This window comes from Nanorana parkeri, unplaced genomic scaffold (genome assembly GCF_000935625.1).
Source record: "Nanorana parkeri isolate BGI_ZX_2015 unplaced genomic scaffold, ASM93562v1 scaffold685, whole genome shotgun sequence".
Lineage (NCBI taxonomy): Eukaryota > Metazoa > Chordata > Amphibia > Anura > Dicroglossidae > Nanorana > Nanorana parkeri.
The window spans coordinates 234,933-251,245 of record NW_017306953.1 but is presented as its reverse complement, the minus strand read 5'-3'; the positions used below and the strand labels follow the sequence as shown (position 1 = coordinate 251,245).

The following is a 16,313-nucleotide window of genomic DNA, read 5'->3' as shown; positions in this document are numbered from 1 at the left end:
CTGTAAAGCTTTCTCGCACAGGGCGCCTAAAGGCCTAAGGCCGGCCCTGGGTGGTGCACACAATCAGTGAAGGAGGGTGCTGGTAGTGCACACAATCAGAGCAGCAGGAGGTGGGTAGAGGAGACAGTGCTCTGCATCTTCCTGCCCAGCGCTTAGCAACCTGGGACGCTCTGGCCGGCATCCTGCCCAGCTCCTGGCAACCAACGACATAATTGGTTGCCAAGAGCTTGGCTGGACGCCAGTCAGAGCATCCCAGGTTGCTAAGAGCTGGGCAGGGAGATGTGTATGGCCCTTACACATCTCCCCACCTGGCTCTTAGCAACCTGGGATGCTTTGGCCATAAAGGGGGCACAGGCACATTGCAAACATTGTGTAGCAGAGCGGCCATGTCACTCATGCCCACATGACCCAAAGAGATGCTGTCTGGGGCAAAGGGACAGAAGAGCCTTGACAAAGATAGCCTAGAAACGTTGAAAATAAAACACTGATGCTTTGACTTATCTCCTCTGCAAGTCCCTGGTGCCTCTATACCTACTTTAGATTTGCTTGGATATTTTGGTGTATGAGAACCTGCACATTTATCTATTATCAGCTTGTTGCAGTCCCTGTACAGCAGAGTTCAGCCAAGCAGAGGGAGAAGCAGCGCAATGAGCCACTCAGATATGTTGCAATGGAAGGAGCTTGCTGATAGGAGTAAAAAGCAGAGTGATAGACAAATGAGCTCATCCATCCGATGCTGCTTCTTTTGCTGTCCATTAACAGGCTGGGGAAGGGACAAGAACTCAACTGCAGCAGAGGAAAATCAGGTCTCCTTCCCAGCCAGACAGGGCTGTGCTGTGTGTCAGAGCTGCGCAAATCTCATAATGTAGAGAAATGCAAAAGATTTGGCAGGTAAAACAGCTCCCCTTTGTGTATTGAGGTGGTTGTTTTTAGTTCAGTTTAATCACCTTCAACATGCTGGGCAGGTTCACACCATTTTCCGGACCAGATCTGGTCCGGAAAATGGTGTGAACCTGCCAGCAGTTCCAGTGCATTGCAGACCAGACAAAATGAGACGTGCAGTATTTTTCTGGTCTGGTTCTGGAACGGACTGCGCTGGTGTGAACAGAGGCCAGAAATAGCATAGGGATACAATAGGATGCATTTTGGGTCCGGAAACAATCTGGTCTGCAGATGATCTGGATGTGGTATGAATGGGCATTGGGAAAATGATAGGGCATTGTAACTTATAGAGTCAAACTGACACATCAAGACCCTTCTGCAACTCTATTAGCCCCCAATATAAGGGCACAGTGCCCACACACCTGGACGGGGAGCAAGCTCTTTGAGCAAACTATTGAACCAATTTTGGACCATTTGAATTGTAAATATCTTCCGAGCAAGAAAATCATCATCGTCCATTCTGCCGAACCGCCGGCTTAGCAGATTTGCCACTCTTTGCTTCATTACTAGCGGCTCGCTTTCTAATCCTTGTGAGGAGAAGCCCCGCTGGGATTTGTCTTGGATGGCTCCAATCTGCACCTTTGTGATTCGGTAAACGAGTCGTGTTTCCCAATCTTTTTTCTTCTCAACCCCCGAATGTAAATGTTGCTGTATAGGAAAATTCCTAAAGGTATAATATTATCAGCGCAAAGTCTTGCCTGGTTCCTTAATGAGCTCATCCTGTTTTTTTCTAATGTAGGGAAGGAATGTTATGCACGGCACAAATGCTATCGCCTAAAACACAGCGGTTCATGACAGACTGGCCCCAGCGCGCACTCTCCTTCCTGAGCCTTTATCTTAAGCCTCCAGTTCCACATCGCAGGGCGACCTTCATTTCATGCTGTCTACCTCTGTTCTGCTTTGTACACAGCCGCGATAAGACATCTTCAGCCAATGGACGGCTCATGTTTACACAACAGTTCAATTATTTTGCAAGTATTCATTTATCGGGAAATGCTGAAGCATCATCTCCTATAGGTATGTTGGTTCGCAGAGCGAAATAATGCTTTTCTATAATATTGGAGGAGTAGACCCAACGGAGGTGACATAGGTAGACGCTTGTTACAATTATACATTGGAAAGAAAAACAAATGCTTTATTTAAAGTGACACTAAACTCAGGAGTTAAATCTTAAAAATGCATTCAAGTATCTTAACTATTAACAACAATGTATCTTATATGTGTACCACTCGCTGTAGATCCTCCAATCATCTCTGAATTGGTGCTGACACTGTCCTTCCTTCTGGAGGGGGGCTACTTTGGTTCTCCATGGTCACTTCGTATGTTGTAGAGTAGTCACCGCTCCAAGCTCGCTCCAGTGATGGACTACAATCTCATGTTTTGTATATTCATTTGTATTGAGATTGTAGTCCATCCCGGCCTGAGGCTGTTGCTTCAGTTGGCATTCCGTGGGGGGGTGGCAGGCAGAGCAGCATGGTCGCTATGCAGCACAATGTTTGCAGGGTGCCTGCTGCCCCCTTTCAAGCCAGAGCTTCCTAATTTGCTAAGAACTGGGTGGGATATGTGTAAGGGCCATACACATCTCCCCACCCAGCTCTTAGCAACCTGGGAAGCTCTTGCCAGCATCCCGCTGAGCTCCTGGCAACCAGTGATGTCACCAGGACCTCAGCGGAAAACACCACCCACCCCACCCTTTCAAAGCTAGGGATGCCCCTGATGGTACCCCACCAAGAAAGAGTGTAGTGTTATAATATATAAAGCTTTCCTTTGACCTTTTATCAAAATATATTTCCCTTGAGCTCCAATCAAGTGACTTTTCCTAGGCAGAGATGATGTAATCAGACTGCTGCAGACAGAAGGAAGCATTTCCTCAGTCTCCCCTTCCCCAGTGATCAGTCTGCTGCAGGTAGGAGGAAGTATTTCCTCAGTCCCCCCTCCTCTACCCCAGTGATCAGTCTGCTGCAGTCAGGATCAGACTGCTACATAGTAACTTGGTATCCAGTCACAAGGTGAGCGGCTGCAGTAAACTTGGTATCCAGTCACAAGGTGAGAGGCTGCAGTAGGGACTGATCTTGGCCAGACATTCATAAACACAGATAAGAGCTGCACAGGCAACAGATTTTAATTGAGTGTGTCATCTCTAAGCCAAAATCTCAGTCAATGGTGGCCCTGGGTGTTGCCTAACCGAAGATGGCTCCATCTCGGGAGATAAAAGCGGATGAAGGCATTGTCTGGGGGAGTGCTGTGATATCTGTGAGAGGTAATAAATACCTGGAAGTGTCAAATGTACACATCACTTAGCATGGAAAAATTTCTAAATAACTGTTAACTGAATATTCAGTTAATATTTTGAGTGCTTAACAGCATTCATAATCAGCGTTGTCACTTTGCCAAAAGAACATCTTGTCTGGAAGCATTTTATCTTAGATCAAAATAATATTTATTAACAATCCGCAGAGTGCAGAGATCACATGAAATATTCTTCTCCTGCTAGCTGGAGCGATTCTAATTTAAGATGCCTCGATCTTCAACAGGTTAAAGAAGAACTCTGAGAAGGGTCATTACAAGCACTGCATGAGGTAAGTGTAAATCTGTAGTGTATACTTACCCTCGGACCACTGATCGCTAGTTGAAAGTTGTCACCGCTGCTGCACAATTCTGCTCCCCGCGTCATGTTTGCTTTGGTGTCCTTGATCCCATAGACTTGCCTAGTAGTAATAGAAAGATGATGATGTCAGCCTTGGAGCTGAAGACAAGTTATCAAAGATCAATGGCATCTCCCATATCTTTGTTCTTAAGGACTTCTTTTAAAGCGTACAACCTATTGAATGTTTACATTAAAGTCACACTAAACTCAGGAGTTATATCATAAAACCGCATTCAAGTACATTAACTATTACCTAGGGATGCACTAGTATCAGTATTGGTGCCGATACAGAGTATTTGGGCAAGTACTTACAGAGCCGGCTTCCTTTCCAATCAGGAAGCCTGGTGGTGGGTTATGACCCAGCTCCTGGCTTCCTGATTGGCTAGGAAGCCGGCTCCACTTGTTGCTAGGCAGCCTGGCTTCCTAACCAATCAGGAAGCCGGGTGGCACATAAGGACCCACCTCCTGGCTTCCTGACGGTTTTCCTCCGATAGACTGGCTTCTCAGGCAATCAGGAAGCCAGGCGAAGGGTCATGATCTATCCCCCTCCCCCCCAATGCCCTGTGATTGGGGCACGCGGCACTAGTATCAGTACTCGGCATCGGCAAGTACAGAAAAAAAAATAGCGCTATTCGTACTCGATACCGAAAAAACGGTATCGGTGCATCCCTTCGATTAACAACAATGTATCTTATTTGTGTATCACTCGGCTGTAAATCCTCCAATCATCTCTGAATTGGTGCTGACACTGTCCTTTCTTCTGGAGGGGGGCTACTTCTGTTCCCCATGGTCCCTGTGTGTATTGTAAAGTAGTCACCGCTCCAAGCTCCGCCCCCGGGATGGACTACAATCTCAATACAAATCAGTAAACTAAACATGAGATTGTAGTCCATCTCGGGAGCGAGCTTGGAGCGGTGACTACTTTACAACACACACAGGGACCATGGGGAACAAAATATCCCCCCTCCAGGAGGAAGGACAGTGTCAGCACCAATTCAGAGATGATTGAAGGATCTACAGCCGAGTGATACACAAATATGATACATTGCTGGTAATAGTTAAGATACTTGAATGTATTTTTAAGATTTAACTCCGGAGTTTAATGTCACTTTAAGTTCTTTATATAGAAGTTATTTATAAAATCTATGAATAATTATAAGAAGAACTTGCACCAATCACATTTTTTGTTTTATGATCCTAGGAAATAAAAGACAAAAACGTATTGGTCGCTACAGACAGGTTTTCCATGTTTGCAGAGTTCTCCGTGGTTATTTTATTTTATTATGTTGCACCAGAAATATAATCTGCTACAAATGTTGAATGTTTTAGCATATGAACTGCTGCTCTTAATCTTGTTGTATTGGGGTATCCTTGTTGTCCTTCATGGCATGTGGAGACAGCTGTTGGAGGAGGAATAATATAAAGAAAAGGTAATAATCCTGTACTGGGTAAATTAACCACAAGAAGAGACCCAAGGTTAAAGACTCCCTTCTGTAATGTAGCGATTTTATCTAAATGAGAATTATTCTCAACTACATCAACCTAACTACATCATCTCAGCGACAACTAAGAAGAATATAAAATAAGCTGAGCCCAGCAACTTGAATAAAGTAGAGGACCTCAGAGAAGCTTATAGAAAAAAAAACTGTGGCCAGGCTATGAACATTCAAATACTTACATATGCTTTATAAGCAGTAATTAAACTTTAAAGTGACATTAAACCCTCAGATTTTTTAACAGAAACCAATACTGTAATGTGCGCCTTACTGTAATCCATGGTAGTTTCCGTTCTCTTAGCTGCTCTTCCTTTTAAATCCGAATCTCTTCTCATGCTGGGGGAGAACTTCCCTTTGCAGCTGAGTGCCTCTTCCTGTAGTGCTGTCTCAGGTTGCAAACCTATACACAGACACCATGTAGCCATTCCAGAGACAAGGCAGTCTGCTGCAAAACAGAAGTTCTGTCCAGCATGAGAAGAGATACAGATTTAAAAGGAAGAGCAGCAAAGAGAAGGGAAACAACCATGGATTACACTGAGGCACACATTACAGTATTGTTTTATGTTAAAAAATCTGAGGGTTTAATGTCACTTTAAATCACATGCTGGCTGACCTATGTAGCTGAAGGCACTGTCCATCATAGTACAGTCCACAATTAATAACACTAAGGGTCAAACACAGCTCCACCCTCTGTCTCACGAAGCAGACACAGACTGTTCCTTTCACTCCACACTGTCAACATCCATTAGTTATCTCCATCTTCATTGCAGGCTCCTGTTGGAAGGACAACTAAACCTCTTAAAGGGGACCTCTTTTGACCACCTGTAACATATACAAATCAACAGTTACAACCCATTCGGTTGAACCTAAGAAACGTGTTGGCTCTTTCATGTATACATGTTTTCAAATAATGGACTACTACAACAATAGCAAGCTGTTGAAACATTTCCTTCTGGTGCTCCTCACCCTCAACCTTTAGAATAGCAATATAAACCTGACAGGGGATCTGAACCTTTCACACAACATCCAAAACAAAACAAAAAAAGTTCTGCCTATAAATACATTTTAACGCCTAGCTTGTCTATATAGTCTACTCTGTACCACGTTTGACCTTCGAGAAGAAGAGTAGATTACACTAAATGACTATGTCATAATACACAATTCTTCTAAAAGAGGAAATCTTTCTATTTGAGCATTCCAAGACATGGAAGTAATGGGCCTTCACATACATTCAATGGCTGAATGGCATTAAAAACCCATTCTTTTTATGTGTTGAGAAATGTTCCCTCTCCTCCTTCGTCTTGCGGAGTTCTTTGACTGACTTACTAATGACTTAATTCCTCAATTTGCCATCTGCAAAGATTTTGTGCTAATTACACTTAATGGCCTGTGAGCTATTGAAATATTAACTCATTTGAGCGGTTTAAACCAAACCAATTTACTAATATATGATGGGAAGGGTGGCTGCTAAATCAATTCTGTTTCATTTAAAATCCACTTAAAATGTAATAGGGACAGAAAGATATTGGTCCACATTGGATATATAATTGTAGTGTAATAATATGATTGAAAAAAATGTATATATTGCTGAGTTCGGTCTATAAAGGCCTAATATATATTTAGATACGGCACGGAGGAAGTAGCTATGTTTCTGCACTCAGATATAGAGGAAATTCTGCAAAGAAGAGGGATGGGATATGGTTGGCAGCTGGAGAGTCTACTGGGCCTCCTACTTTTAAAGCACAGCTCCGTGTTGCTGTCTCCCACCCCTTTACACCCCACCACTCTTTATCTATACACCCCACCACTCTCTATCTATACACCCCACCACTCTCTATCTAATTAGTGAGGTAAAAGAAAAAAAAGCCCTAGACTCTAAAAGCATAATTTAATGCCTAAATCCATGTGCACATGGCATGCCGGGTCCTAAGTCTTCTATCTTCTTCACTGCAGAGGAAGAGGGACCTTCTTTGAGTGCCCGCATGACTGTCTGGGCAATGTGGGTACCATTCAGTGGCTGAGTAGGGTTGCCGTAATAAGCCACAACTCATTGTCCCCCAAAAATGTCCCCGTGTTGCTAGAGTGTTTGGGTTTCGCTTGAAGTAAAGGTGGCAACCCTATGGCTGAGCCCTATACAGTTCAGAAGACTGCAGCAATGTCATAACATCATAAAGAAGGGCAGCCTTGGGTCACAGGTCATCACTAGAGAAGAAGAACAGGAACGGCAACAGGGGATAACTTTCGGCAGAAAGAATTGATCTGGAAACCAGGCCGAGGTCAGAACCAGAATGATCAATTGTGTTGCAGATTAAACACAAATACATCACAAGAACCTGCATGTTAACTGTTAGGAAGTTTCAGGCAACACGCATAGTAGTTGTTTTGCACGAGCACCTATGCATTCTCATGCATGCGTGCACCATTCTGCTAATAGGATTGTGCATAGCTTTGCACCTCTGCACAGACATGGGCATGTTTGTGTGTGCGGCACAACGGGCGCATACGTGCACTCATTCCACACCATGGTGCCTCATGGGCTATTTATAGGCTAAACTCTGCATGCTTCCAATGCTATCTTCAGCTGTACTCTGTGATCCATGACTCTGATTCTGCTCCTGACCTTTCTGTTACCAACCTGGCTTGCCTCACGATTCTTCTAATTTGCTGCTTGGCTCCCATGTAACCTCAGCTTGGCTTCTGACCATTCTGTTGCCTGGTACCTTGTTGTCTGCAAATTTCTGACCTGGCCTGTCCGCGATTCAGCTTCTGCCTGATTACCAATCCAGTCTGTTTCTGACTCCATCTCTCCCTGCTGTCCTGGTACTGTGCTATCTACTGCTGATATAATTCCCTCGTGATTGGTATTCCCTGCCTCACTAAGCATCCAGACATCTGCAACGCCAGTCCTGTTGACATCAGCGACAATATCACCTGCCAGCACTCGTGCTGCTCTTCCAACCCTACAGCCTCTGTATAGAGCAGCAAGAGAGACCATGCTTGTCATCTCAGACTCCTATCACGGATACATGACATTAAAACACTGGCACCACTGCCTGGGCATAGGACTACCTTCTATCTTCACACATGGTAAATGCACATTTTAGGCCTGAAGATTACTTAAAACACCCAAACATTGTACATTTTCTGACCCTGAAGGATAAAATGATGGCATTTGCACTTTTTTTATGTGACACACAACTAAATTGTCAAATCTAAATTTTCAGTAAAAAATGATTGCATGCACCCATGAAGCAGTAAAAAATGATGGCACCAAACATGTCCATAAGCGACTCTTCAAAACCTTTACAGCTCATCAATTTAAAGTTAACAGTACATCCAACTGGTGTGTGCGGTGATACCTAATTTGTGTGGCCCAACCATTGCTTTTGTCTGGAGGCACATACAAATATATATATATATTTTTAATTAAACTGCAATGCTTACATTTTTTCTAATTAACTTTATTGTTATCACAAGAGGGCTAATGGGCGCTAAGCACATTAGCTTGTAACATGCTTCTTGGTACCCAGAAATAACGGGTATTTCCCTCACTCCTAATGACTGGATAGAGCAGCAGGGGAGCAAATGAAACGGAACAGCAGGGGAGCAAATGAAACGAAACAGCAGGGGAGCAAATGAAATGGTGAGTATACGTTGCTGGGGAATGGGCTGTCAAGCTGAATGTAGTCTTAGCGTCTTAGCTCCCCCTTCTCCCTCTAATTCAAGCCACTCCCTCCCCACCCTCTGACTCCACAGAGCACCTCCACCTTATTAACACAAAATCACTACACATACCTGTCTTTGGTCCATATGTGATGTCTCAGGTTATCCTCCCCTTCTTTGTCCGTTGCTGGGCGGGTCCTGAATGGAGCCACGTCTGTTTTCTGAAGCATTGCCCTGAAACCCCAGGCCAGTGTGATGACCCAAGGGTTTTGTCCATTCCATGACAGCCCAGGCTCAGAGTACTCTGGTGGTCATTAAGCCCAGAAGACTGGTGGCCTCTAGTGGTGGAGTATACTGCAAGGGCAGCTATGAATTGAAGGTAAGTATTGCATCAGATGCTGTTTCCCTTTTTTTCCGTGCTCCAAGTTCTTCATTTATTTTTAAATACTTACACCAAGCAGCGTTATAGCAAGCCTACCACTTAGCCCTTCATGGGCAAAGTTCAGTTTAACTTTAAACCCTACATAAAGAATCTTACATTTCCAGCGTGCTGATACTTTTATTTTAAGGCGCTCTTCCTCCTTATCTCTATTTGCTTATTTGCATTCCATCACCAGCCCGAGCCCGCAAGAAGGAAATCACACCATCATTTACATAATTCTAAAATAACAAGCACAGTATTAATTGCTGTCTGAAGACTGTTAGGTAACAACTCAATTGTGACTAATTAAAGATCTGGCTACTTCTTTTGGGAGTAATCCACGCGCAGAGTCTTCCACTGGGTAATTTCCTGTTCAGCAACCTCATTAAATATTAGTGCCTACTTCAACAATAATTTGCCGGCAATTCTGGGGGAGAAGTGCACTGCTCAAATTGTACAGAACAACGGCATATCAACAGGACGCCAGGGTTCACCGCATCCAAAGGGGCTTTGGGAGGAGAGGGTGACGCAGGTTTCTGACGTTGCAGCTACTTCTCTAGGGAGTGCTTAATCTGCCTTTCTATAAAACCCTCGACCTGAATCTGAAGTATAAATCTGGGTAAACACGTCCCAGTCTCAGAACTCAATACCACATTGTTCTAGCTGCACATAGGGTTCTCTCGGTTGCTTTCAATGGCACAATTCACATTTGAGCATTTTTTTTTCAACGGCGCCACACAGTATGTTGCAGGTACAGTTGAAGTATATGTGACCAATAACAGTGAACTGTGATTTGCTCCCTTTCAGTCCATTCTCATACATTAATGATTGCATTTTGTCATTGCTGTTCAAAGAAACCAAAGAAATACCTATAGATCCTCCCAAAAACAGCATGGGGTTACCCTAAATTTTCAAACAGACCCTTATCCAGGCATGCAGCATAGGTGGCCAGGAACTGGAGGACAGTGAGCGTGCACCTCCTTTTCCTGTACCAGAACAGGCCACATATCTTCTAACATTGGGAGGGTACCTTGCAAGGGGGGTGCTAAACCCCCCTTTCCCGCATGGCATCTTGTCCCCATGTTGGGGGTGAAGGGCTTTTTCCCCACGTCTGCTGCTTCCAAAAGGGTTTGTAAGGGGGATCTGAAAGCCCCCTTTATAATAAAGGGCCCCCAGATATCCATCCCCTTCCAGGTTATCAAGAGTCATGAATTACAGCAGAGAGATCTCATTGTTGGAGTATCCAGGACCTATAAGAAGCCAATGGCTGAGTCAGCCCACCAGGCTCCACCTAAAATAAGTATATTTATTTTTGATGGCCTGACTTTTTAGATTGGCTGATTTAAAGAAAATTAGGTGAATTGCTAAATGGAATTTCCAAAAACTCAGCACTGTCCTCTGTTGCTCTGCAGTATTATCTTAAGCAGTGCTATCAGCCTTACCCAGATTTCCTCTGTAAACTACGCACCTCCTCTTATGTTATACAGATGAAGGGGAGGGTTTTTGTAGCCCTATAGTACAGTGATTGAGTGTTGTCACCCTAGAATAATGCAGACTCATTCTTTCCAATGGCATAATCATGGGAAAAAATGGTGGCTTCCCAAAGCAAAGGATGGGGCCATGACAAGCCTGCACAGTATGAAGAGGAGCCAGCAGGACATTTTGTAGATTAAAATACCATGCGGTTTAATGCAAAGCCACACAGTAAATCTCACTGGATCGAGCCTGAAGGTAAGTATTTATCCAGGTGTACTGTACTCAAGGAAAAGGGCAGTGGCGGAACTATTGCCATAGCAACCCAGGCGGCTGCTATGGGGCCCGGGGCACAGAGGGGCCCGGCCAGGATGACAGGATGAGGGAAAAAGGGGTCTCCCTGATGCTGTGCCGGCCGCCTGGGTCGCTATGGCATCGTAGGCTGCTGGCGGTCACTGGCGTCTGTGAGGAGGAACGCGCCGCTGTGCAGCGCACGGACACCCTGTCAGTGATCTGTGCAGCGGCACGTTCCTTCTCACAGCCGCTGCTGAGTCAGTGACAGCCAGCAGCTGCGGAGGAGGAGGCTGAGCCCAGCGCCGGCAGCAAAGGAGGAGGCGGGGCCCAGCAACGGAGGAGGAGGCGGCCAGCGACCGTGGAGAAGGAGGAGGCAGGGCCCTGCAGTGGTGGAGGCTGACAGGTAAGAGTTGTGCAGGGGTGTGATCAACCCACCTGAGACCCTGCCGAGCCCCCCATAGAGATTCTATGGGGGGCTCGGCAGGGTCACTCTCAGGTGGGCTGTTTTGGATCTCAGGTGGGCTCTGCAAGTAGTGTAACTAGAAATCACAGGGCCCCATGCAAGATTTTGCTACGGGGCTATGTGATTTCTAGTTACGCCCCTGGAAGGGGGGGGCAAGTAATTAAAGGACTGCAGCAAAGGTACAGTACTCTTTTTCTTCTCACACTCCAGGCCTGCTCTACAGAGAGTTCAAGAGGCTGATACCAAGTCATATTCAGGTATTTACACTGCTTGCATTTAAAAATGCACATCATTATGTATTAATTATTACAGAGCTGAATTCATTTGTATCTTTTATATCTGCCTAGCGTTCAGCTTTAGGCATTAGGGCAGCCAAGCTGCAATTTCCATCTAAACTCCCTTCCCTACTTTAGAACTATGTGTACTACACATTGCATCTATCTGGTAAAAGGAGTAACAACATTGTATAGAAATGTGAGTTCATAGAGAACTTCAATTCACAAGTCTTCTTTTTTTAATGCCTCTTTCAATAAGTTAATGGTTACAGTGAGAGGGTGAAAACGTTGCCCTTTAATTGTGTAGGTGGCACTATACTAAACTGTATTTTTGTATAACAGAACGATTGGCCGCGTACCCTCCCACTGAATGCTCTTACAGCACATGGCACACAGAAAAGTGTATAAATTGTATCTAAAAGCACACTCCATTATGTCTAAGATACAAACGAAAAAGGAATTTTTTTCAATAGAACAAAACAAGTAATTTATATTAAAAAAAAACTGTATATTCCATTTATCACACTATAAAGGAACCATTTCCTTTGTTCACTGAACAAAACTCTCTGATTCAGACTGCCCCCAGGGACCCAGTTCTTCTATGAAGCATAGGGAAGCTGAATCCATGTTGTCAACTGTTCTCTGCAGGATAGCTGGGCCCATGGGGCCCTGTCAGCAGCCAGGGCAGGGCTGGATTATGTCATTGCCAACAAAGGCTGTGGCCTACGGCAACATAGCCATCCCCAATATGGCCAAAGTTTGCAGGACACCCTATTCCAAAACCATGAGTATTAATATGGCTCCCCCCTACAGCCACACTCTTCTTAGGAAGACTTTCCACAAGATTGTACAGTGTGTCTGGAAAAATGTTGCACTTACAGACAAAAGAGCATTTGTGGGGACGGATCCTGAAGTTGTATGAGAAGACCTAGCTCACATTTGGCATTTTAATTCATACAAAAAGTGTTCAGGTAGGGTTGAGGTGAAGGCTCGTTGCAGGCCACTCGAGTTTCTCCACACCTAACTTATCGAACCATGTCTTTATGGCACTGGCTTTCTACACAGGACACCGTCATTCTGAAACAGAAAAGGATCTTCACCAAACTGTTACCAGAAGGTTGGAAATTGTCTAAAATAAAAGTACTCTTCAATGGAACCACCTGAACTCTATAATTTAGGGTGCCAACATACTTTTGGTTTAATAGGTAGGTGGCATGGTCAGGTGGCCACAAATGTTTGGCCAAATAGTGTATATCTCCCTTTTACAGTAACTCAATTTAAAGTGACATTAAACTCAGCAGTTACATTTTAAAAATGCATTCAAGTACCTTAACTATTATCAACAGTGTATCTTATTTGTGTATCACTCGGCTGTAAATCCTCCAATCATCTCTGAATTGGTGCCGACACTGTCCTTCCTTCTGGAGGGGGGGTACTTTTGTTCCCCATGGTCCCTGTGTGTGTTGTAAAGTAGTCACCGCTCCAAGCTCGCTCCCAGGATGGACTACAATCTCAGGTTTAGTTTTGGGATTGTAGTCCATCTCGGGAGTGAGCTTGGAGCGATGACTACTTTACAACACACACACGGACCATGGGGAACAAAAGTAGCCCCCCTCCAGAAGGAAGGACAGTGTCAGCACCAATTCAGAGATGATTGGAGGATCAACAGCCGAGTGATACACAAATAAGATACATTGTTGATAATAGTTAAAGGAGAACTATGGGGTTAAGTCTTTTCCCCATAGTTCTCCTTAGGGTAACGGGAGGACATTCCCGGGACAATTGTCGGATCCCGACAATTGTGCCGGGATCCGCCCAGCTGCATGACTGACAGCTGGCTCTGCCTATCTAAAGGCAGAGCCAGCTGTACCCGCCCCCTCCCCCATCCGTTCTGCCAGTCAGCGCTGGAGGATCGGAGCGGGGAGGGGGGATCCAGCCCCTCCCCTGTCACGGCAGAGAGCCGTGACAGGATCGAGAGGTGAGCGAACGCCGGTATGTGTTCCCTCACCTCCCGATCTACTGAGCCGACCTGTGACAGTCTCATTGTCACAGGTCGGCCAGAACTATGTGGTGAGGGAAAATCACTCACCTCATAGTTCTCCTTTAAGGTACTTGAATGTATTTTTAAAATTTAACTGCTGAGTTTAATGTGACTGTAAGTTAACATGCTCCATCCTGCAGTTGGCTTGGAGTGCTACTATGGTGTAGCATTCTGATGTATCAGAATGGATCAAAAGCTGCAGTAAAAAGTGATTTTGTACCATACATCAGTGAGCTACACCTTTCAGAGTCCAAAGCATCGGTTTCCCCGAGTACCATCTGTACATTTAAAAAATAAGTGAATAAACTTTAGTTACGGAAGAATTATTTTGAACCTGTTGCAAATTCTTAATGTGTGAATGTAGAATTTGTCACTAATGTAACTAAATAAATCAAATTTAATTAGTAAAGACATTTCTTCTTAAAAAGATAAATCTCACACTTTCGCTCAGATTCCCTCGGGAGGGAAATTTGTTTTTTTTTATTGTCATTTTTATTAGTAAATGCACTTCACAAACAGACAGCTCACGACACACTCCAATTTACGTGTTGAATTTCCCCCGTGTGATTTGTCCTTAGATGTTCTTATCCGTAAATAGCGCCTTTTGCTCAGCTAGTAAACTTTTAAGCTTTATTTTAAATAATTTAGATGGATTATAAGTTTCTATTCACTCTCTACTCCTAAATAAAAGAACCATTCTCATTAGATCCCACATGCTCAGGGACCAGATGGGCTGCCGTAATGTAAACTACCCCTTTAGCAGTCAACAGAGTGGATCAATCCAATTTTCTATAAATCAGGATTCAATTTAACCTTCATTAACAAGCTTTTCATTATGTCACCAACTTATAATGTATTTTTTTTTATGTGTTCAGAAAGTGCCACTAGCAGGATGGATATAGGCTCTCTCCAAGGTGTGGGCTCTAGAAGTACCATATCTTGACCAGTGCCCTTGATGATAGAGGTGGACTCTAGGTAATGAGCACTTTCAGAGTTCAGTCAATAAGATAGCTTGACAAGCAAGTTCGACTTCAGGGTTAGGCCAAGGGGTGTATCCAGCCAAGTACAGACAGTGCCATAGTGTTAGAGAGAAAGGCAAGTAGGGAGTATAGCCACCAGTTTCTAGAGGTAACCAGAACTGAGTTTTAAATTTAGAGTATGGAATAAACATATAGTCAGGAAACCAAGCAGAATTAAGAGCAGGTGAAGAAATAAGGTCGGAAGGCATGCTGATCACCGTTGACTTATGAGCTGGGTATTGCAGGTGGTCAGGGCGAATCAAGATTATAGGAGAAAGTAGAAAGCTTAATCCACCAGCGCCAAATAACTTATCCACAGGTGTTATGGACTGCCATACTGTGGGTTTGAAGGTCCTCTGTTGTGCGTAGTGGATGGTGTACTATGGTGTCTCCACATGCTGGTTGATAAGCTGGAACACTCAGCTCACTTGTGAGTACCAATGCACTCTTTTTATATGTTTGCAATACAATTTTCTACACTAGGGGAGGCGCCTGTTTGCTTTTGTTTTGTAGAAGAGTATAGGAGAACCCAAAGACAGGGTCCAGAGACCACTGAGTCCCAGGAAATGCAGAAGATGAAAACAGAGGTGGTGAGCCAGGTGTCTGATTCCACACTAAGCCAAGACAGCCAACCACCATGTGGGCAACTGCTATCCACCTGAAAGCGGCGTACTCATGGCAGGTAAGTTCCTGACAATTATCGTGTGTTCTTACCAAACACAGAAAAAAAGATAAATGTACAATCTGAAGCCTCAAATATTGAGCTTTATTAATAGAGCTGGTGTCTGTCCCCTGAAAAAAAAAGTGACAACTTACCTATCCTCAAATTCATTGCTACCAAAAGAGGAAAGAGAACATGAGTTCCAATGAGTTCCACACCAAAAAGTTTTGGTTCAACAAAAATGTATTCAATCAGAATTATCCAACAAAAATCCAGCAGTAGTCAACACTTTTCAGGGGCTAGGGGGTGTCCCCCTCATCAAGGCTTCAGGTGTTTATTTGAAATTAAAAAAAAATAGACTCTTGCAAGGATTTGAAGGCTTCCTGATACAAATGCAATTTTTAGTATGCATGCTCCTCAGCAGCTGGTTGTTGCAACTCGAGCCTTTATGAAGGTGGCACCTTTGAGTCTTTGAAATTCCTTGGTTACTTCTGTGAATTTTTATTTGATTATTCAAATTAAAACAATATTAGTTGGACCCTTATGGTGTGGCACTTATGTTTCTCTTTCCTCCTTTGATGTATTCTGAGGTGTTCTTTGAGACTTCTCTTAGCACACAAGCTGTCCAATGCAAACACACTCCTATCCTATAACTCCACCTAACCTTGTGGAATAATACCTGTTATGGGAGTCCAGCACCACCCACCCATTCTGTTGACTTACATTCCCCAGTGGCCTATAGAAAGAGTTGCAGAACTGTGGACAATGACCTTGTAAATAACCTTTTTGGCTTTTTTGACTAATTAGTAGTGATGCAACGATACCATTTTTTCCAGACCAAGTACTGATACTTGTCCAAGAACTCACAGATACAAGTACTGATACATTTTTGTTTAGTGTCATGTGACAGTTTTTCTA

General features: G+C 44.0%; 1 long non-coding RNA gene across 2 annotated transcripts in view; it reads right to left on the bottom strand.

The window, feature by feature from the left end:
• LOC108792811 overlaps positions 1 to 15,329 on the bottom strand; it is a 17,964-nt gene extending 2,635 nt beyond the window's left edge. Inside the window, exons 1-2 of one of the 2 annotated variants that reach the window (XR_001941590.1) lie at positions 15,318 to 15,329; positions 1,412 to 1,417 (exon numbers count right to left, since the gene is read on the bottom strand). This is a non-coding gene — a long non-coding RNA (uncharacterized LOC108792811). Of the gene's footprint in view, positions 1 to 1,411; positions 1,418 to 11,271; positions 11,283 to 15,317 lie in introns of those variants that run through there. The other variant, XR_001941589.1, reaches the window with a different exon arrangement.
• Between the last annotated feature and the right edge of the window lie 984 nt (positions 15,330 to 16,313).